Raw genomic sequence first — 24,146 nt, 5'->3', positions numbered from 1 at the left:
TTAGACACAGTGTGTGAAGGGTATATCTTAGACACAGTGTGTGAAGGGTATATCTTAGACACAGTGTGTGAAGGGTATATCTTAGACACAGTGTGTGAAGGGTATATCTTAGACACAGTGTGTGAAGGGTATATCTGGTACACAGTGTGTGAAGAGTATATCTTAGACACAGTGTGTGAAGGGTATATCTTAGACACAGTGTGTGAAGAGTATATCTGGGACACACTATACAGTATGTGTGAGGGGTATATCTGGGATACAGTGTGTGAGGGGTATATCTGGGACACATACAGTGTTTGTGAGGGGTATATTTGGGACACATTATACAGTGTGTGAGCGGTATATCTGGGACACACTGTGTGAAGGGTATATGTGAGACACATTATACAGTGTGTGAGGGGTATATCTTGGACACAGTGTGTGAAAGATATATCTGGGACGCATTATACAGTGTGTGAGGGGTATATCTGGGACACATTATAGTATGAGGGGTATATCTGGGACACAATGTGTGAGGGGTATATCTGGGACGCATTATACAGTGTGAGGGGTATATCTGAGACAAAGTCTGTGAGGGGTATATCTGGGACACATTATACAGTGTATGAGGGGTATATCTGAGACAGTGTGTGAGGGGTATATCTGAGACACAGTGTGTGAGGGGTATATCTGGGACAGTGTGTGAGGGGTATATCTGGGACACAGTGTGTGAGGGGTATATCTGGGACACAGTGTGTGAGGGGTATATCTGGGACACAGTGTGTGAGGGGTATATCTGGGACACAGTGTGTGAGGGGTATATCTGGGACACAGTGTGTGAGGGGTATATCTGGGACACTGTGTGAGGGGTATATCTGGGACACAGTGTGTGAGGGGTATATCTGGGACACAGTGTGTGAGGGGTATATCTGGGACACAGTGTGTGAGGGGTATATCTGGGACACAGTGTGTGAGGGGTATATCTGGGACACAGTGTGTGAGGGGTATATCTGGGACACTGTGTGAGGGGTATATCTGGGACACAGTGTGTGAGGGGTATATCTGGGACACAGTGTGTGAGGGGTATATCTGGGACACAGTGTGTGAGGGGTATATCTGGGACACAGTGTGTGAGGGGTATATCTGGGACACAGTGTGTGAGGGGTATATCTGGGACTTAGTGTGTGAGGGGTATATCTGGGACACAGTGTGTGAGGGGTATATCTGGGACACAGTGTGTGAGGGGTATATCTGGGACACAGTGTGTGAGGGGTATATCTGGGACACAGTGTGTGAGGGGTATATCTGGGACACAGTGTGTGAGGGGTATATCTGGGACACAGTGTGTGAGGGGTATATCTGGGACACAGTGTGTGAGGGGTATATCTGGGACACAGTGTGTGAGGGGTATATCTGGGACACAGTGTGTGAGGGGTATATCTGGGACACAGTGTGTGAGGGGTATATCTGGGACACAGTATGTGAGGGGTATATCTGGGACACAGTGTGTGAGGGGTATATCTGGGACACAGTGTGTGAGGGGTATATCTGGGACACAGTGTGTGAGGGGTATATCTGGGACACAGTGTGTGAGGGGTATATCTGGGACACAGTGTGTGAGGGGTATATCTGGGACACAGTGTGTGAGGGGTATATCTGGGACGCAGTGTGTGAGGGGTATATCTGGGACACAGTGTGTGAGGGGTATATCTGGGACACAGTGTGTGAGGGGTATATCTGGGACACAGTGTGTGAGGGGTATATCTGGGACACAGTGTGTGAGGGGTATATCTGGGACACAGTGTGTGAGGGGTATATCTGGGACACATTCCCATTTCTAAATTCATTTATGAACTTTTTTTTTTACAGATTATTCACTATTCCAACTACTTTTCAACTCGAGGAGTGTATGGTTTATCTGGTGATTAATAGCCCCACCTGCTGTAACGTCCACTCTTAACAATATATAAGGATCTTCAATATCTCCATACTCCTTGTTAACCACTTTAACAAAATCCTCCATTCCTTATATTTTACAATAACCTTACACCTTCCTGAATTCACTTTTGACCTTTGAACTTTGCCAAATCTCCGAAAATTACTGTATCTTCAGGAAAGAGCAACAGTGACAACTCTCAAGTTGTATCACATTTGGTGTCTTAACCCCACCTCTTCCCCAACACCAGCACTCACGGTAACAAATCTTAAAATACATTGAACAACTACAGTAGCATCATACATCCCTGTCTATAGTCTAATTTTGCTGGAAAATATTCCACTTATACACCACAATCTGATCTTCACTCTTACCATAAACACTTCTAATCCTTCAGCAACTTGCCACCAAACTCATACACTTGCAACAGCCACATCACGTCATACACACCCTACCAGGTACATTTTTTAAATACATCAATGTAATTTATCGCCAGTCTTCATTAGCTTTGGTAATTTGGGGTTTTTCCATTATCATCATAAAATTTACTAGTCTTGTGGTATTAGTGCAAATATATACATAAACATAGGAGCTAACATCTAGTCCTTCTGACCCAGCTGGATGGGTCCCACTCACAGTCAACCACCCAGTCTTTAACCCATTTTAAAAGCTACCCATTGTTGCTTTAATGACAGTTTCGTAGTCTCTTCATTTATCGACGGCTTCGCTGCCAAAATCAGTGATGGCTTACATTCGTAATCAGATTCAACATTAATACACTTTACGATTCCTGTCTTGTAGGTTGGCTCTCAAAACCGGTCACAAGTACAGGTGTTTGGTTATATCGTTTTCTTACTTTATTTATCCCCTTGATTTATATCTGCCTTCCACAGGTACACCTCAACCACGTACCCCTTTTTCTATACCTTTCAAGAGTCTAGGCTCAGAGTTCTCAATCTTTCTCCATGGGAAATATTCCTCATACAGGGGAATAACTTCATTCTTCTCTGTATGTTCTGCAGCGCATTTAATTGCGCTGAACACGGCGCTCTTGCATCTTAATAATATACCACGTAATTTTATGGGTTCGCTAAATAAAATACTTTAACTGTCACTGAAGCCCATTAAATGAAATTTCATTCTTTCAGCAAACATGGGAGTAAACTTTTTATTGCACATTTCCTGTTACATGAAGAAAATAAATCTGCGAGTGCTTGACACGGCCTAGCCCACCTGTGCTGCATATATTGAGAGGCCCTGCAGCTCTGATGTTACTACTAGTGTAGCGCTATGCCACTGGATTCATGATGTGACCTTAGGACTATATGTGAGGTGCATCAATGTATGTGATGAGGAGGTGGGCGGAGGGCAGCGAGGGGAGGCTAACACTCTGGACGACGCTATCAGCTGCTCTCTCCCCTCCCTCCCGCCCCTCACACATTGATTATTTCCCTTTACTGATACCAAACACGGCCATCCAAAGGCTTACCTTCCATGCTATGACGAGGTAGCCGTGTTGAAGGGTGAGACTGGGCACAGGTGGGGTAGAGAGAGACACACAGAGGACAAGAGACTGGGCTGGATATGTATGTCCAGCAGTGGGACGGTTGCGAGCACCTTCCTGCGTGGTGACAGGGCTATGTCGTGCGCCAGCAGCTGCGCGCGCACCCAGGGCCACCCTGATGGTTATTACACATGCTCTTGTCTGCCCTTCACCCCTGCAGCACCATTCATCCCTCACCTGGACGCCCCTTCACGTGTGTGAGGGGCAGGGGTGAGGGCCCAGGAGCCTGCCACACCACCAGTACGTCATGCCAGCAACAGTTTGATAATGAGGATGCTCTTCTCAACACCTCAACTTAACTAGCGACACGCACCTGCCCTCACGAACTATATCTAACATATTTTCAGCTGAGCTTAGAGTATACATAAGGCGCTTCATAGCCAGAGTTTGTTGACCTGGATTATCCGTCAAGCATTGATTTGACAAACTCAAAAGTATAAATTTTTGCAGTAACTAAGAATGTTAGAAGGAATATAAAATTAAGATATATATATATATATATATATATATATATATATATATATATATATATAGATATGTATATATATATATATATATATATATATATAATATATATATATATTTTTTTTATTATCACACTGGCCGATTCCCACCAAGGCAGGGTGGCCCGAAAAAGAAAAACTTTCACCATCATTCACTCCATCACTGTCTTGCCAGAAGGGTGCTTTACACTACAGTTTTTAAACTGCAACATTAACACCCCTCCTTCAGAGTGCAGGCACTGTACTTCCCATCTCCAGGACTCAAGTCCGGCCTGCCGGTTTCCCTGAACCCCTTCATAAATGTTACTTTGCTCACACTCCAACAGCACGTCAAGTATTAAAAACCATTCGTCTCCATTCACTCCTATCAAACACGCTCACGCATGCCTGCTGGAAGTCCAAGCCCCTCGCACACAAAACCTCCTTTACCCCCTCCCTCCAACCTTTCCTAGGCCGACCCCTACCCTGCCTTCCTTCCACTACAGACTGATACACTCTTGAAGTCATTCTGTTTCGCTCCATTTTCTCTACATGTCCGAACCACCTCAACAACCCTTCCTTAGCCCTCTGGACAACAGTTTTGGTAATCCCGCACCTCCTCCTAACTTCCAAACTACGAATTCTCTGCATTATATTCACACCACACATTGCCGTCAGACATGACATCTCCACTGCCTCCAGCCTTCTCCTCGCTGCATTATTCATCACCCATGCTTCACACCCATATAAGACCGTTGGTAAAACTATACTCTCATACATTCCCCTCTTTGCCTCCAAGGACAAAGTTCTTTGTCTCCACAGACTCCTAAGTGCACCACTCACCCTTTTCCCCTCATCAATTCTATGATTCACCTCAACTTTCATAGACCCATCCGCTGACACATCCACTCCCAAATATCTGAATACATTCACCTCCTCCATACTCTCTCCCTCCAATCTGATATCCAATCTTTCATCACCTAATATTTTTGTTATCATCATAACCTTACTCTTTCCTGTATTCACTTTTAATTTTCTTCTTTTGCATACCCTACCAAATTCATCCACCAATCTCTGCAACTTCTCTTCAGAATCTCCCAAGAGCACAGTGTCATCAGCAAAGAGCAACTGTGACAACTCCCACTTTATGTGTGATTCTTTATCTTTTAACTCCACGCCTCTTGACAAGACCCTCGCATTTACTTTTCTTACAACCCCATCTATAAATATATTAAACAACCACGGTGACATCACACATCCTTGTCTAAGACCTACTTTTACTGGGAAATAATTTCCCTCTTTCCTACATACTCTAACTTGAGCCTCACTATCCTCGTAAAAACTCTTCACTGCTTTCAGTAACCTACCTCCCACACCATACACCTGCAACATCTGCCACATTGCCTCCCTATCCACCCTGTCATACGCCTTTTCCAAATCCATAAATGCCAAAAAGACCTCTTTAGCCTTATCTAAATACTGTTCACTTATATGTTTCACTGTAAACACCTGGTCCACACTCCCCCTACCTTTCCTAAAGCCTCCTTGTTCATCTGCTATCCTATTTTCTGTCTTACTCTTAATTCTTTCAATAATAACTCTACCATACACTTTACCAGGTATACTCAACAGACTTATCCCCCTATAATTTTTGCACTCTCTTTTGTCCCCTTTGCCTTTATACAAAGGAACTATGCATGCTCTCTGCCAATCTCAAGGTACCTTACCCTCTTCCATACATTTATTAAATAATTGCACCAACCACTCCAAAACTGTATCCCCACCTGCTTTTAACATTTCTATCTTTATCCCATCAATCCCGGCTGCCTTACCCCCTTTCATTTTACCTACTGCCTCACGAACTTTCCCCACACTCACAACTGGCTCTTCCTCACTCCTACAAGATGTTATTCCTCCTTGCCCTATACACGAAATCACAGCTTCCCTAACTTCATCAACATTTAACAATTCCTCAAAATATTCCCTCCATCTTCCCAATACCTCTAATTCTCCATTTAATAACTCTCCTCTCCTATTTTTAACTGACAAATCCATTTGTTCTTTAGGCTTCCTCAACTTGTTAATCTCACTCCAAAACTTTTTCTTATTTTCAACAAAATTTGTTGATAACATCTCACCCACTCTCTCATTTGCTCTCGTTTTACACTGCTTCACCACTCTCTTAACCTCTCTCTTTCTCTCCATATACTCTTCCCTCCTTGCATCACTTCTAGTTTGTAAAAACTTCTCATATGCTAACTTTTTCTCCCTTGCTACTCTCTTTACATCATCATTCCACCAATCGCTCCTCTTCCCTCCCGCACCCACTTTCCTGTAACCACAAACTTCTGCTGAACACTCTAACACTACATTTTTAAACCTACCCCATACGTCTTCGACCCCATTGCCTATGCTCTCATTAGCCCATCTATCCTCCAATAGCTGTTTACATCTTACCCTAACTGCCTCCTCTTTTAGTTTATAAACCTTCACCTCTCTCTTCCCTGATGCTTCTATTCTCCTTGTATCCCATCTACCTTTTACTCTCAGTGTAGCTACAACTAGAAAGTGATCTGATATATCTGTGGCCCCTCTATAAACATGTACATCCTGAAGTCTACTCAACAGTCTTTTATCTACCAATACATAATCCAACAAACTACTGTCATTTTGCCCTACATCATATCTTGTATGCTTATTTATCCTCTTTTTCTTAAAATATGTATTACCTATAACTAAACCCCTTTCTATACAAAGTTCAATCAAAGTGCTCCCATTATCATTTACACCTGGCACCCCAAACTTACCTACCACACCCTCTCTATAAGTTTCTCCTACTTTAGCATTCAGGTCCCCTACCACAATTACTCTCTCACTTGGTTCAAAGGCTCCTATACATTCACTTAACATCTCCCAAAATCTCTCTCTCTCCTCTACATTCCTCTCTTCTCCAGGTGCATACACGCTTATTATGACCCACTTCTCGCATCCAACCTTTACTTTAATCCACACAATTCTTGAATTTACACATTCATATTCTCTTTTCTCCTTCCATAACTGATCCTTCAACATTACTGCTACCCCTTCCTTTGCTCTAACTCTCTCAGATACTCCCATTTATTTCCCCCCACCGAAGCTCCCCTACCCCCTTCAGCTTTGTTTCGCTTAGGGCCAGGACTTCCAACTTCTTTTCATTCATAACATCAAAATCATCTGTTTCTTGTCATCCGCACTACATCCACGCACATTCAAGCATCCCAGTTTTATAAAGTTTTTCTTCTTCTCTTTTTTAGTAAATGTCTACAGGAGAAGGGGTTACTAGCCCATTGCTCCCGGCATTTTAGTCGCCTCATACGACACGCATGGCTTACGGAGGAAAGATTCTTTTCCACTTCCCCATGGACAATAGAAGAAATAAAGAAGAACAAGAGCTATTTAGAAAAAGGAGAAAAACCTAGATGTATGTATATATATATATATGCATGTGCGTGTCTGTGAAGTGTGACCAAAGTGTAAGTAGGAGTATCAAGATATCCGTTATCTAGCGTGTTTATGAGACAGAAAAAGAAACCAGCAATCCTACCATCATGCAAAACAGTTACAGGTTTCTGTTTCACAGTCATCTGGCAGGACGGTAGTACTTCCCTGGGTGGTTGCTGTCTACCAACCTACTATATATATATATATATATATATATATATATATATATATATATATATATATATATATATATATATATATATATATAAACAAAGGTAGAAGAGGGGCTCAAAACGCCTTCCGTAAATTGGCAGCGCAATGCTCTACCGTTTCGACTACCTGGGCCTCTAATAGGAAGAAATCGAAACATAGTTTGAGTTCCTAGACGATGTGGTTTTGAGGAGGGTAATAACGGAACTACTACTAAAGCTCTTGGGCCGAGGGAAGGAGTTCAGATGTGTGACATTTGGTGCCTCTGACGGAATATAATATAGTATTAATTCGAATTCCTACCTATTAGAGGCCTGGGTTAGTGTAGGTGGTAGAGCGTCCGACTGTCAATTGACGGATCACGTCCTCACTACTGTTAATTCACTGACAGATATTTATTACAACCCAGGGCAACATGGGTTTACTGCAGGGCGCTCCTGTTTGTTCCAACTACTGAACCACTATGACAAGGTCATGGATGCTCTAGAAGACAAACAAAAGGCAGATGTAGTATGCACAGACTTTGCAAAAGCCTTTGACAAGTGTGACCATGGTGTAATAACGCACAAAATGCGTGATAAAAGAATAACTGGAAAAGTTGGTAGATGGATCTATAATTTCCTAACAGAATACCCATTGCTGTTGGTAACACTCTTCGCCGTCTCGTTCCCAAAGCAGCAGTAAGAAACATTTGCCTAGAAGCTGTCAATTTACTCCAGCTACACCAACTGGGCTTTGGGGTCTCTCAAGGCAGTGAAGCCGCAGCTCGTGCAGCAAGAGCCTACATCAGGGACCTACCGGAAGACAAGGCCGTTGTCAAACTTGATTTTAGAAATGCCTTTAATATGGTGAAGAGAGATGTTGTCTTGCCGGCCATTCGGGATCGGTTCCCCAGCCTTTTTCCCTTCATTTCAGCTGGCTACAGCAAACCCTCAATTCTTTTGTTTGCAGAACATGAAATTCTCTCATCAGAGGGTGTTCAGCAGGGTGACCGACTCGTTCCACTTCTCTTCTGCTTGGTAGTAAGAGAACTAACTTCCAGCCTACACAGGGAGCTCAACATCTGGTACCTAGATGATGGCACTCTGGCAGGTACTGAAGAGTCCCTGTTAGAGGACCTACAACTGGTGAAAACACAGGAAGAAGACTTGGGACTCATCCTCAATCCCTCCAAGTGTGAAATCATCACAGCGAACCAGGAAATAATCAATGTCGTGTGAAGAATCCTCCCGGAAGTCTCTACTACTACTCCGTCCAACAGTACCCTCTTGGGAGCACCACTGGGTCACCAGGCCATCGACACTGTCCTCAACGAAAAATTGAATGACTTGATGAGAATGGAGGAGAGAATAAGCGATCTTGATGCCCATGATGCTCTGTATCTCCTCACAAGGTGTCTTACTATGCCAAGACTCACTTACTTCCTGAGGTGTGCACCCTCTTTTGACAACCTAACACTCAACGAATATGACGCACACCTAAGATCAACCTTTAAGAAGGCCCTGAACCTATCACTGGGAGGTATAGGGGTGCACAAAGCAATGCATGCAACTTTACCTGCTTTTCTGTCTTCGTGTTTGACTTCCAGTGCACTAGTTAAGAAGACTGTCCCTGAACGCTTGAGAGACGTGGTAGGAGCTCAAAACCCCAGGTTTACTGAAGCAGCGATACGGTGGGACACCCTTGCAGACTCCTCCAGTAGATCAGCTCCTCCCAAAGAGCACTGGGACAAACCGATCATGGAAAAAATTGCCAACACTTCAGGAAAGGACAAAACTCATCTCCTGGCGGTGAAGGCACCACACTCAGGAGATTTCCTTCTAGCTGTTCCCAATTCCTCCCTGGGCACTCGACTCGACCCACAAGCCATTCGGATTGGTGCTGCTCTTCGTCTAGCCGCCCCCATCCTCACCGAACATAGGTGTATTTGCGGCAGGGCGACAGCTGATCAATTCGGACTTCATGGTCTTGTGAGTCACACAGCAGAAGGAAAATATGCCAGACATGAGGAGATCAATGACATCATAAAGAGAAGCCTCGCCACAGCCCGTTGCCCATCGTAACGGGAACTCCAAGTGCAGAGGTTTGACAGAAGTCAAAAGCGTCCTGATGAAGCCACAATGCTACCCTGGAAGGATGGAAAGCAGATTGCCTGGGACTACACCTGTGCTGCCACATTGGCAGACACCTACTTGCCATACTCCACAGCTGAAGGGGGTGGAGCTGCCAGCCACAGGGAGACCCAGAAGATCTGCAAATATGAAGACCTTTCCCCTTTCTATAACTTCATCCCAATAGGGCCGGAAACCCTTGGAACATGAGGCAAGTGTGCTCTAAAGTTCCTCAAAGAGCTGAGTGAAAAGCTAATCATAGAAACCAAGGACTACAGAGCGACCAGCTTCCTCTTTCAGAGACTAAGTGTCGCGATCCGGAGAGGAAATGCCTGCAGCATTTTGGGCACGTGGCCCACTGCCAGGGAGCTGGACGAAGTATTTGAGATGTAGTTCTAAGTTGTTATCTAGGTTGTTTTATTTTCTATTGTATTTTTGTGAATGTTTTGTCAATGTATTTCGTCTTTAAATAAAATATATATTAATATAGGGGGTGGTAGGAGAAAATTCTCAAACAGCTTCAGGGAGAACCTTGAGTTTTCCCTGAAGCAAGTTTATTTTTTTCTCTGAGGATGAGGGTCCCTATGACAGTTCTAGAGGTGATACCTCCCTATATTATATATATATATATATATATATATATATATATATATATATATAATATTTTCTTAATGTGTAATGTCACCATGGTTGTTCAATATTTTTATAGATGGAGTTGTAAGAGAAGTGAATGCTCGGGTGTCGACAGTGGGTGTGGGATTAAAACATAAAGAATCTAACACAAAGTGGGAGCTGTCACAGTTGCATTTTGCTGATGATGCTGTGCTTTTGGGAGATTCTGAAAAGAAACTGTGGATGTTGGTGGACGAATTTGGGAGGAAAGAAGGAAACTAAAAGAGAATACAGGAAAGAGCAAGGTTATGAGAATAACAAAAATTTCAGGTAATGAAAGCTAGGTTATCAGATTGGAGGGATTGAGTATGGAGGAAGAGAATATATTCATATATTTGGGAGTTTACTTGTCAACAGATGGGTCTATGAAAGATGAGGTGAACCATTGAACTTATCTGGGTAAAAAAGGTGAGTGGTGCACTGAGGAGTCTGTGGAGACAAAGAATGTTATCTATGGATGGAAAGCGTATCATATATGGGTGTAAAGCATGGGTGGTGAATGTTGCAACAAGGAGAAGGCTGGAGGCAGGGGAGATTTCATGTCTGAGAGCAATTTGGTGTGTGAATATTATACTGAAAATCTGTAGCTTGCAAATTAGAAGGTTTGGGGTCTCAAAAATATTATCCAGAGGGCTGAAGAGGGGTTGCTGAGGTGGTTCGGACATTTACAGAGGAACGAAGCAGAATTATTGGAGAGCATATAAATTTGTAGTGGAAGGAAGGCGGGGTAGGAGTCGTCCTAGGAAAGGTTGGAGGGAGGGGGTAAAGGAGGTTTTGTGTGCGAGGGGGCTCAACTTCCAGTAAGCGTGCGTGAGGTGTTAGATAGGAGCGAGTGGAGGCAAATAAAGGGATTCATGGAAACTGATTAGCCGGACTTGAGTCCTGGATATGGGAAGTACAGTGCCTGCACTCTGAAGGGTGTTAATGGTGCAATTTTATAACTGTAGTGTCAGCACGCTTCTGACAAAAGTGATGGAGTGATAATGAAATATATATATATATATATATATATATATATATATATATATATATATATATATATATATATATATATATATATATATATATATATATATATATATATATATATATATAATTTATATATATATATATATATATATATATATGTATATGTATATATATATATATACATATATATATATATACATATATATTATATATATACATATATATACATATATATTATATATATATAATTATATATATATATATATATATATATATATATATATATATATATATATATATATATATATATATATATATATATATATATATATATATATATATATATATATATTCAACAAGTCGGCCGTCTCCCACCTAGGCAGGGTGACCCAAAAAGAAAGAAAATCCCCAAAATGAAAATACTTTCATCATTCAACACTTTCACCTCACTTATATATAATCACTGTTTTTGCAGAGGTTCCCAGATACAACAGTTTAGAAGCATATATAAAGATACAATATAAAAAGTGACTGAAATAATATAAACTCCCTACAGAATATAATATCAGGGCCCCAATTATATATATATACCATCCTATTACACATCCCTCCACTCTGCTAATATCCCAAACCCCTCCTTTAGAGTGCAGGCATTGTTCTTCCCATTTCCAGAACTCAAGTCCGGCTGTATAATAATAACCGGTTTCCCTGAATCCTTTCACTAAATATTACCCTGCTCACACTACAACAGCTCGTCAGGTCCCAAAAACCATTCGTCTCCATTCACTCCTATCTAACAAGCTCATGCATGCTTGCTGGAAGTCCAAGCCCCTCGCCTACAAAACCTCCTTTACCCCCCTCCATCCAACCTTTTCGAGGACGACCCCTACCCCGCCTTCCTTCCCTTACAGATTTATACGCTCTCCTTGTCATTCTACTTTGATCCATTCTCTCTAAATGACCAAACCACCTCAACAACCCCTCTTCAGCCCTCTGACTAATACTTTTATTAACTCCACACCTTCTCCTAATTTCCACACTCCGAATTTTCTGCATAATATTTACACCACACATTGCCCTTAGACAGGACATCTCCACTGCCTCCAACAGCCTCCTCGCTGCAGCATTTACAACCCAAGCTTCACACCCATAAAAGAGTGTTGGTACTACTATACTTTCATACATTCTTTTCTTTGGCTCCACTTATAACGTTTTTTGTCTCCACATATACATCAATGTACCACTCACCTTTTTTCCCTCATCAATTCTATGGTTAACCTCATCCTCTGGCAAGACAGTGATGGAGTGAATGATGAAAGTTTTTCTTTCTCGGGCCACCCTGCCTTGTCGGGAGACGGCCGATGTGTTAATATATATATATATATATATATATATATATATATATATATATATATATATATATATATATATATATATATATATATATATATATATATATATATATATATATATATATATATATATATATATATATATATATATATATATATATATATATATATATATATATATATATATATATATATATATATATATATATATATATATATATATGCAAAACAACCACTCTGAAAGAATAGAGAAATTCCAAGCGCTTTCATGACTACTCACATTATCCTTGATAATGTGAGTAGTCACGAAAGCGCTTGGAATTTCTCTATTCTTTCAGAGTGGTTGTTTTGCATATTTTGAAATCACCTGTTTACTGTGATCTTATTGCATATATATATATATATATATATATATATATATATATATATATATATATATATATATATATATATATATATAGGTAGGTAGTAGGTTGGTAGATGAGGTAGTAGGTTGGTAGACAGCAACCACCCAGAGAAGTACTACCGTCCTGCCAGATGACTGTGAAACAGAAACCTGTAACTGTTTTGCATGATGGTAGGATTGCTGGTGTCTTTTTCTGTCTCATAAACACGCTAGATAACAGGGATATCTTGCTACTCCTACTTACACTTTGGTCACACTTCACAGACACGCACATGCATATATATATATACATCCATCTAGGTTTTTCTTCTTTTTCTACATAGCTCTTGTTCTTCTTTATTTCTTCTATTGTCCATGGGGAAGTGGAAAAGAATCTTTCCTCCGTAAGCCATGCGTGTCGTATGAGGCGACTAAAATGCCGGGAGCAATGGGCTAGTAACCCCTTCTCCTGTAGACATTTACTAAAAAAGAGAAGAAGAAAAACTTTATAAAACTGGAATGCTTAAATGTGCGTGGATGTAGTGCAGATGACAAGAAACAGATGATTGCTGATGTTATGAATGAAAAGAAGTTGGATGTCCTGGCCCTAAGCGAAACAAAGCTGAAGGGGGTAGGGGAGTTTCGGTGGGGGGAAATAAATGGGATTAAATCTGGAGTATCTGAGAGAGTTAGAGCAAAGGAAGGGGTAGCAGTAATGTTGAATGATCAGTTATGGAAGGAGAAAAGAGAATATGAATGTGTAAATGCAAGAATTATGTGGATTAAATTAAAGGTTGGATGCGAGAAGTGGGTCATAATAAGCATGTATGCACCTGGAGAAGAGAGGAATGCAGAGGAGAGAGAGAGATTTTGGGAGATGTTAAGTGAATGTATAGGAGCCTTTGAACCAAGTGAGAGAGTAATTGTGGTAGGGGACCTGAATGCTAAAGTAGGAGAAACTTTTAGAGAGGGTGTGGTAGGTAAGTTTGGGGTGCCAGGTGTAAATGATAATGGGAGCCCTTTGATTGAACTTTGTATAGAAAGGGGTTTAGTTATAGGTAATACATATTTTAAGAAAAAGAGGATAAATAAGTATACAAGATATGATGTAGGGCGAAATGACAGTAGTTTGTTGGATTATGTATTGGTAGATAAAAGACTGTTGAGTAGACTTCAGGATGTACATGTTTATAGAGGGGCCACAGATATATCAGATCACTTTGTAGTTGTAGCTACACTGAGAGTAAAAGGTAGATGGGATACAAGGAGAATAGAAGCATCAGGGAAGAGAGAGGTGAAGGTTTATAAACTAAAAGAGGAGGCAGTTAGGGAAAGATATAAACAGCTATTGGAGGATAGATGGGCTAATGAGAGCATAGGCAATGGGGTCGAAGAGGTATGGGGTAGGTTTAAAAATGTAGTGTTAGAGTGTTCAGCAGAAGTTTGTGGTTACAGGAAAGTGGGTGCGGGAGGGAAGAGGAGCGATTGGTGGAATGATGATGTAAAGAGTAGTAAGGGAGAAAAAGTTAGCATATGAGAAGTTTTTACAAAGTAGAAGTGATGCAAGGAGGGAAGAGTATATGGAGAAAAAGAGAGAGGTTAAGAGAGTGGTGAAGCAATGTAAAAAGAGAGCAAATGAGAGAGTGGGTGAGATGTTATCAACAAATTTTGTTGAAAATAAGAAAAAGTTTTGGAGTGAGATTAACAAGTTAAGGAAGCCTAGAGAGCAAATGGATTTGTCAGTTAAAATAGGAGAGGAGAGTTATTAAATGGAGAGTTAGAGGTATTGGGAAGATGGAGGGAATATTTTGAGGAATTGTTAAATGTTGATGAAGATAGGGAAGCTGTGATTTCGTGCATAGGGCAAGGAGGAATAACATCTTGTAGGAGTGAGGAAGAGCCAGTTGTGAGTGTGGGGGAAGTTCGTGAGGCAGTAGGTAAAATGAAAGGGGGTAAGGCAGCCGGGATTGATGGGATAAAGATAGAAATGTTAGAAGCAGGTGGGGATATAGTTTTGGAGTGGTTGGTGCAATTATTTAATAAATGTATGGAAGAGGGTAAGGTACCTAGGGATTGGCAGAGAGCATGCATAGTTCCTTTGTATAAAGGCAAAGGGGACAAAAGAGAGTGCAAAAATTATAGGGGGATAAGTCTGTTGAGTATACCTGGTAAAGTGTATGGTAGAGTTATTATTGAAAGAATTAAAAGTAAGACTGAGAATAGGATAGCAGATGAACAAGGAGGCTTTAGGAAAGGTAGGGGGTGTGTGGACCAGGTGTTTACAGTGAAACATATAAGTGAACAGTATTTAGATAAGGCTAAAGAGGTCTTTGTGGCATTTATGGATTTGGAAAAGGCATATGACAGGGTGGATAGGGGGGCAATGTGGCAGATGTTGCAGGTGTATGGTGTAGGAGGTAGGTTACTGAAAGCAGTGAAGAGTTTTTACGAGGATAGTGAGGCTCAAGTTAGAGTACATAGGAAAGAGGGAAATTATTTCCCAGTAAAAGTAGGCCTTAGACAAGGATGTGTGATGTCACTGTGGTTGTTTAATATATTTATAGATGGGGTTGTAAGAGAAGTAAATGCGAGGGTCTTGACAAGAGGCGTGCAGTTAAAAGATAAAGAATCACACATAAAGTGGGAGTTGTCACAGTTGCTCTTTGCTGATGACACTGTGCTCTTGGGAGATTCTGAAGAGAAGTTGCAGAGATTGGTGGATGAATTTGGTAGGGTGTGCAAAAGAAAAAAATTAAAAGTGAATACAGGAAAGAGTAAGGTTATGAGGATAACAAAAATATTAGGTGAGTGGCCTGGTGGTCTGGTGGCTAAAGCTCCCGCTTCACACACGGAGGGCCCGGGTTCGATTCCCGGCGGGTGGAAATTCCGACACGTTTCCTTACACCTATTGTCCTGTTCACCTAGCAGCAAATAGGTACCTGGGTGTTAGTCGACTGGCGTGGGTCGCATCCTGGGGGACAAGATTAAGGACCCCAATGGAAATAAGTTAGACAGTCCTCGATGACGCACTGACTTTCTTGGGTTATCCTGGGTGGCTAACCCTCCAGGGTTAAAAATCCGAACGAAATCTTATCTTCTTATCTTATGAAAGATTGGATATCAGATTGGAGGGAGAGAGTATGGAGGAAGTGAATGTATTCAGATATTTGGGAGTGGACGTGTCAGCGGATGGGTCTATGAAGGATGAGGTGAATCATAGAATTGATGAGGGGAAAAGGGTGAGTGGTGCACTTAGGAGTCTGTGGAGACAAAGAACTTTGTCCTTGGAGGCAAAGAGGGGAATGTGTGAGAGTATAGTTTTATCAACACTCTTATATGGGTATGAAGCATGGGTGATGAATGTTGCAGCGAGGAGAAGGCTGGAGGCAGTGGAGATGTCATGTCTGAGGGCAATGTGTGATGTGAATATAATGCAGAGAATTCGTAGTTTGGAAGTTAGGAGGAGGTGCGGGATTACCATAACTGTTGTTCAGAGGGCTGAGGAAGGGTTGTTGAGGTGGTTCGGACATGTAGAGAGAATGGAGCGAAACAGAATGACTTCAAGAGTGTATCAGTCTGTAGTGGAAGGAAGGCGGGGTAGGGGTCGGCCTAGGAAAGGTTGGAGGGAGGGGGTAAAGGAGGTTTTGTGTGCGAGGGGCTTGGACTTCCAGCAGGCATGCGTGAGCGTGTTTGATAGGAGTGAATGGAGACGAATGGTTTTTAATACTTGACGTGCTGTTGGAGTGTGAGCAAAGTAACATTTATGAAGGGGTTCAGGGAAACCGGCAGGCCGGACTTGAGTCCTGGAGATGGGAAGTACAGTGCCTGCACTCTGAAGGAGGAGTGTTAATGTTGCAGTTTAAAAACTGTAGTGTAAAGCACCCTTCTGGCAAGACAGTGATGGAGTGAATAATGATGGTGAAAGTTTTTCTTTTTCGGGCCACCCTGCCTTGGTGGGAATCGGCCAGTGTGATAATAAAATAAAATATATATATATATATATATATATATATATATATATATATATATATATATATATATATAGATAGATAGATAGATAGATAGATAGATAGATATAGATAGATAGATGGATAGACAGATAAGTAGATAGATAGATATAGGAACACTACTATTTCATACATTATATATATCACGAATATTTTCTGAGTTAGCTTACAATAAAAAATCAAATAATTTAAAAAAAATGACCTTATCTTAACAGATGCTGCTAAAACCTCACAAAAATACAAGAATAAAAGAGTCAAAAAGTTAATCTCGAGTAACTCTTCTGTCTGATCATTTTTACACAGGCGAGATACATGATAATATACACTTGGAAAATCCTAGAGGCATTGGTACCAAACTTACACACGTATATCACTCCCTATGAAAGCAAAGGACTCGGCAGGAGATGCAACATTCCCTCAATGAAAAGAAGGGGGCGCCACGAGTACACGAGAGACAACACAACAAGTGTCAGGGCCCAAGACTGTTCAACTGCCCACCAGCATACATATGGAGGATTAACAATAGACCCCTGGCTGTCTTCAAGAAGGCACTGGACAGGCACCTAAAATTAGTACCTGACCAACCGAGCTGTTCCTCGTACGTCAGTTTGCGTGCTATCCGCAGTAACAGCCTGGTTGATCAGACCCTGATCCACCACGAAGCCTAGACTGAGACCGAACCGCGGGGGCGCTGATCCCCGAAACCCTCTCCAGGTATACTCCAGGTATGCCACCTAGTACACTGAACGGTACATTGATGTACAGTATATTTGTTATAGTTTGCTGTCATTCTTGATTGTCATGCCTTTGTCATCGCTGCCGATGATCCCACCGTTGATCATCTGAAGGACCTGCCTCGAGCTTTTGTAGCTGACACAGTACGGTGATGATTACGTAGATGTCATGTGGCAGTGGTCATTCCAGTACTTCTACAGAACTTTGAAAGTCGCATTTGCATAGTTGCTTGTAGTGGTCAATTTGATTTAAAAAGACACAAGAGCAAACACTAAGACATATTTATTAGCAGATGTTTCGGTCCTGGGACCATGATGACGTCTAACATGTTAGAGGTGATCCAGGTCCCAGGACCACGGATATATCGGTGGAGGATTCGTAGCTTCTAGTCCCGCCTCTTAGCTCATCGACCAGCTTTACTGATTCCTAACTTCCTGAACCGATCACATCTACTCTTTAAAACTGCGAACAGTATCTGCCTCTACCACCTCTTCGTCTGTTGTGTTGGGGATGATCATACTTTAATGTCATGTGGATTTGTTGTCTACATGCTGGAGCATCGACCAGCGTCCAGGCAGCGGCTGAATTTCGTACGATAAGTGGTGTTCCTGCACCTGGTCTACAGATCCATCTGTGTAAAGGTCACACTGTCTGGTGTAGCTGTTTCTGATAGACAGCCTCCAGCTCTGCTCTCAGAGATTTTTTTTCAATACGAAAATCTGATTGATGCGTCTCACATACGGCTGTGATCCCGTAATATGTGTGTGTAGACTATGGATGCCTCTCGTATCAAGCTGATAGTTGTTGTTGTTTTTATTTCTTACTAAGAACTACGGCAGTTCAAGGTGGTGATTACTGTTGTTGATTTTCTTAATGTTGTTGATTTCTAAGGGCTACGACAGGTCAAACTGGTGGTTGCTGTAGTTGATTTTGCTGTTGTTTTATAAGGGTTACGACAGCGCAAGCTAATTATTGTTGTTGCTTTTCTAAAGGCTACGACAGCTCCAACTGGTAGTTGTAACAGGCGCCAGCTTCCTGCTGTTTCCACTTGTTGCTATCACATGCTTCCCTGTCTGGGAGTCGAGCTCTGAGGAACACGCTCTCCAGATACATATTAATGAGTGTTGCCCCTCTCCATGTAAATGCGCATCAGAAATGGCTTCATTCTGAATGTTCTCGGTCTCGTCTCGATAATTATTGTTCTGTGAGGTAAATGTTTGTGTCGGCATCTTCACCACTGAGGTGACAGTGTACACGTAGAACCTGAAAAACCGTGTGACTGGCTGCGATTAGGTGGACGGAGGATCGAGCCTCCACCACTCACTGTGGTGAACGACCCCTCAAACGAGTTTAGTTCGCCATATAAATGATGATGATGATGATGATGATGATAATAATATTTTTTTTTTTAGCACACTGGCCGATTCCCACCAAGGCAGGGTGGCCCGAAAAAGAAAAACTTTCACCATCATTCACTCCATCACTGTCTTGCCAGAAGGGTGCTTTACACTACAGTTTTTAAACTGCAACATTAACACCCGTCCTTCAGAGTGCAGGCACTGTACTTCCCATCTCCAGGACTCAAGTCCGGCCTGCCGGTTTCCCTGAACCCCTTCATAAATGTTACTTTGCTCACACTCCAACAGCACGTCAAGTATTAAAAATCATTTGTCTCCATTCACTCCTATCAAACACGCTCACGCATGTCCGCTGGAAGTCCAAGCCCCTCACACACAAAACCTCCTTTACTCCCTCCCTCCAACCGTTCCTAGGCCGACCCCTACCCTGCCTTCCTTCCACTACAGACTGATACACTCTTGAAGTCATTCTGTTTCGCTCCATTCTCTCTACATGTCCGAACCACCTCAACAACCCTTCCTCAGCCCTCTGGACAACAGTTTTGGTAATCCCGTACCTCCTCCTAACTTCCAAACTACGAATTCTCTGCATTATATTCACACCACACATTGCCGTCAGACATGACATCTCCACTGCCTCCAGCCTTCGCCTCGCTGCAACATTCATCACCCATGCTTCACACCCATATAAGAGTGTTGGTAAAACTATACTCTCATACATTCCCCTCTTTGCCTCCAAGGACAAAGTTCTTTGCCTCCACAGACTCCTAAGTGCACCGCTCACCCTTTTCCCCTCATCAATTCTATGATTCACCTCATCTTTCATAGACCCATCCGCTGACACGTCCACTCCCAAATATCTGAATACTTTCACCTCCTCCATACTCTCTCCCTCCAATCTGATATCCAATCTTTCATCACCTAATATTTTTGTTATCCTCATAACCTTACTCTTGCCTGTATTCACTTTTAATTTTCTTCTTTTGCATACCCTACCAAATTCATCCACCAATCTCTGCAACTTCTCTTCAGAATCTCCCAAGAGCACAGTGTCATCAGCAAAAAACAACTGTGACAACTCCCACTTTATGTGTGATTCTTTATCTTTTAACTCCACGCCTCTTGCCAAGACCCTCGCATTTACTTCTCTTACAACCCCATCTATAAATATATTAAACAACCACAGTGACATCACACATCCTTGTCTAAGGCCTACTTTTACTGGGAAATAATTTCCCTCCTTCCTACATACTCGAACTTGAGCCTCACTATCCTCGTAAAAACTCTTCACTGCTTTCAGTAACCTACCTCCTACACCATACACCTGCAACATCTGCCACATTGCCCCCCTATCCACCCTGTCATACGCCTTTTCCAAATCCACAAAAACCTCTTTAGCCTTATCTAAATACTGTTCACTTATATGTTTCACTGTAAACACCTGGTCCACACACTCCCTACCTTTCCTAAAGCCTCCTTGTTCATCTGCTATCCTACTTACTCTTAACTATCCGTCTTACTCTTAATTATTTTAATAATAACTCTACCATACACTTTACCAGGTATACTCAACAGACTTATCCCCCTATAATTTTTGCACTCTCTTTTGTCCCCTTTGCTTTTATACAAAGGAGCTAATAATAATAATAATAATAATAATAATAATAATAATAATAATAATATTATTATTATTATTATTATTATTATTATTATTATTATTAGTAGTAGTAGTAGTAGTAGTAGTAGTAGTAGTAGTAGTAGTAGTAGTAGTAGTAGTAGTAGTAGTAGTAGCAGTAGTAGCAGCAGTAGCAATAGTAATAGTAGTAACAGCAATAGACTTAGTAGTAGTAGCGACAGTAGTAGCAGTAGTAATATTGTTTTATGGCTAGTGAAGAGGTGTTATGTAATCTTAATAACCCCGGTGTAGTGACAGGTCAACAGGTGTTATGTAATCTTAATAACCCCGGTGTAGTGACAGGTCAACAGGTGTTATGTAATCTTAATAACCTCAGTGTAGTGACAGGTCAACAGATGTTGATGATCGATCATCAAGTAATGATTGGTGTTGAATACAAAATCCAGAGCAAAAACAGCATCTAGCATCGTGCCCTTGATTAAAGATGGAACATACACTGACGACAACTAAGTTACGAGTGAAATACTTAATCCCAATACGACTCGGTGTTCAGCGAGCCATTAATCAACCGAAGATTGACGACCTAAGTGAGTTCTTCATGAACAAGACGAAAAACTTTACAGACATCTCCATAATCTCTGATATAACTCCAACACCAAATGCACTACAAGTTAGTGGCTTTCTTTTGTATCTAACAGTATTTTGTTACATGTAAGTTACATTATATGTATACTGCATAATTTGAATTTGAACCCCAAATACCTTCAGTGAAGCCACTGATTGCATGCCCATGCACTCCTCCCTAGGTCCTGACTCCTGGTACTCCATAGTCACCAAGAATTGCAGGAAGCCATTACCACGTGCCTTAAATATTCCTTGGAGGTGTCTTGACACTGCAGTCATCCAGCAGTCAGTAGAATCCACTGCTAGAGCCACACTTCACAAAGATTGTAACAAAAAAAAATTACAAAGAACTGACAGACAAATAGCTCTGACGTCCACATTATGAAGATTTTTTTAGGGGATTTTAAGAAACAAGATTATCACTCACCTGGAATCGCAACGTTTGCACAACGCAGGTCACTATTGCTTCTGCAACTCTTCATTGCTGGATCATTACGACTTTGTCTTGGATACACTGGAAGACAAACAAAATGTAGATGATGAATACAATAACTTTGCAAAAAACCTTTGTTAAGTGCAACCAGTCCCTGGACCCATTATGTACCTCTATAAACTTTTGACTATCGCCCACAGGATGGGTCTGGGGTGCATAATAAAGATATTAAATTTATAACTAAGTGAAACCATGGGGTAACTGCGCACAACATGCGTGCAGAAGGAATAAATGGGAAAGTGGGTGGATGGATATATAATTTCCTAACTAAAACGAACACAAAGAACAAAATCAGGGAGCTGCTAAGTAATAAGTTCTGTTCTCTCAAGGCACAGTAATAGCCCCCGGTCTTTATCTCATTCTCATATCTGACATAGACAGGGACATAAACCATTACAGTGTATCATCCTTTGTAGATACTAGAATCTGCATGAGAGTGGCATCCATAGAAGACACGGCTAGCCTGAAAGTCCTCCTGTGGGCAAATGACTTAAATATTATGTTCAATGAGGACAAATTTCAGTTACTAAGTTATGGAAGGACTGAGGAAATACCAAAAAAAAAAAAGATCAAATTACAAGACAAACTCGAATCATTCAACAGTGTAAGTTAAATGTGGAAGACCTGGGAGTGGTAATATCAGATCTCAGGTTCAAACGTAACAGTGTTGTTACTGCAACTGGAAGGAAAATGACGGGTTGGATAACTAAATATTTGAAAACAAGAGATGCCTAGTCAATGATGAAATTCTTCAGGTCATTCGTTCTCTCTAGATTGGAATATTACTGTGTACTAACGCCCCCTTTCAAGGCAGGTGAAATTAAAGAACAGTAAAATACACAGAGAACCTTCACAGCTCGTATAAACTCAATCAAGCACCTACATAACTGTGAACATTTGAAGTCCATAGAACCATATTCCATAAAACGTAGAAGAGAAAGATACATCATAATCAACGCCTGGAAGGACTGGTCTCAAATCTTCATACGGAAATCACCACATACGAACACAAGAGGCTAGACAGACGGTGTCATATACCTACAGCGGAAAGCAGGGAAGCGATGAATATACTGAGAAAGAACTCAATTAGTGTGCAGAGACCATTGCTCTTCAACACCCTCCCTCCGTGCATTAGTGGGATTACCAACAGATCCCTGGCTGTCTTCAAGAGGGAACTCGGAAAATTCCTGAAATCAGTTTCTGATCAGCCGGGCTATGGTGTACACTTCAGACCAGGGGTGACTGGTACTAGCAGCTTCATCGATCAGGCCAGCAACCAGGAGGCCTGGTCTGGGACCGAGACGAGAAGGCGGTGGCCTCTGAAAGCAACTAAAATAACCTACAGGTAACCCTGGCGTAGTGACCGGTGATGAACACGTGTAATGCAGCTTTAATCACCCTAGTGTAGTGACTCGTAGTGTACAGCCTTAATGACCCTGGTGTAGTGACTGGTGGTGTACAGGACTTATGCTGTCTTAATGACCCTGGTATAGTGACCAGTGATGAACAAGTGTAATACAGTCTTAATGACCTTGGTGTAGTGACTGGTAGTATACATGTGTTAAGCAGCCTTAACGAATATCAAGCAGGAGTTTCCACCTACCACAGCCGCGCACACAGCAAGAGTTTCCACCTACCACAGTCACGCACACAGCAAGAGTTTCCACCTACCACAGCCACGCACACAGCAAGAGTTTCCACCTACCACAGTCACGCACACAGCAAGAGTTTCCACCTACCACAGTCACGCACACAGCAAGAGTTTCCACCTACCACAGCCACGCACACAGCAAGAGTTTCCACCTACCACAGCCACGCACACAGCAAGAGTTTCCACCTACCACAGCCACGCACACAGCAAGAGTTTCCACCTACCACAGCCACGCACACAGCAAGAGTTTCCACCTACCATAGTCACGCACACAGCAAGAGTTTCCACCTACCGCAGCCACGCACACAGCAACAGTTTCCACCTACCACAGCCACGCACACAGCAAGAGTTTCCACCTACCACAGCCAGGCACACAGCAAGAGTTTCGACCTACCACAGCCACGCACACAGCAAAAGTTTCCACCTACCAAAGCCACGCACACAGCAAGAGTTTCCACCTACCACAGCCACGCACACAGCAAGAGTTTCCACCTACCACAGC

General features: G+C 41.9%; 2 protein-coding genes across 2 annotated transcripts in view; one reads left to right on the top strand and one right to left on the bottom strand.

Annotated features, from left to right (window-relative positions):
* The window catches only part of LOC128695941 (synaptic vesicle glycoprotein 2C), a 298,500-nt gene extending 294,941 nt beyond the window's left edge, over nucleotides 1-3,559 (bottom strand). The window contains exon 1 of the mRNA XM_053786908.2: nucleotides 3,405-3,559. The gene's annotated coding sequence lies outside the window, so the exon portion shown is untranslated. The remainder of the gene's footprint in view (nucleotides 1-3,404) is intronic.
* LOC128695988 (CTD small phosphatase-like protein 2-A) overlaps nucleotides 1-24,146 on the top strand; it is a 455,855-nt gene that overhangs the window by 81,700 nt on the left and 350,009 nt on the right. The window lies entirely within an intron of this gene.

The sequence above is a fragment of the Cherax quadricarinatus genome, chromosome 41, assembly GCF_038502225.1.
Source record: "Cherax quadricarinatus isolate ZL_2023a chromosome 41, ASM3850222v1, whole genome shotgun sequence".
Taxonomy (NCBI): Eukaryota; Metazoa; Arthropoda; class Malacostraca; order Decapoda; family Parastacidae; genus Cherax; species Cherax quadricarinatus.
The sequence above is the reverse complement of the archived record's forward strand: the minus strand, read 5'-3'. Positions and strand labels throughout refer to the sequence as shown.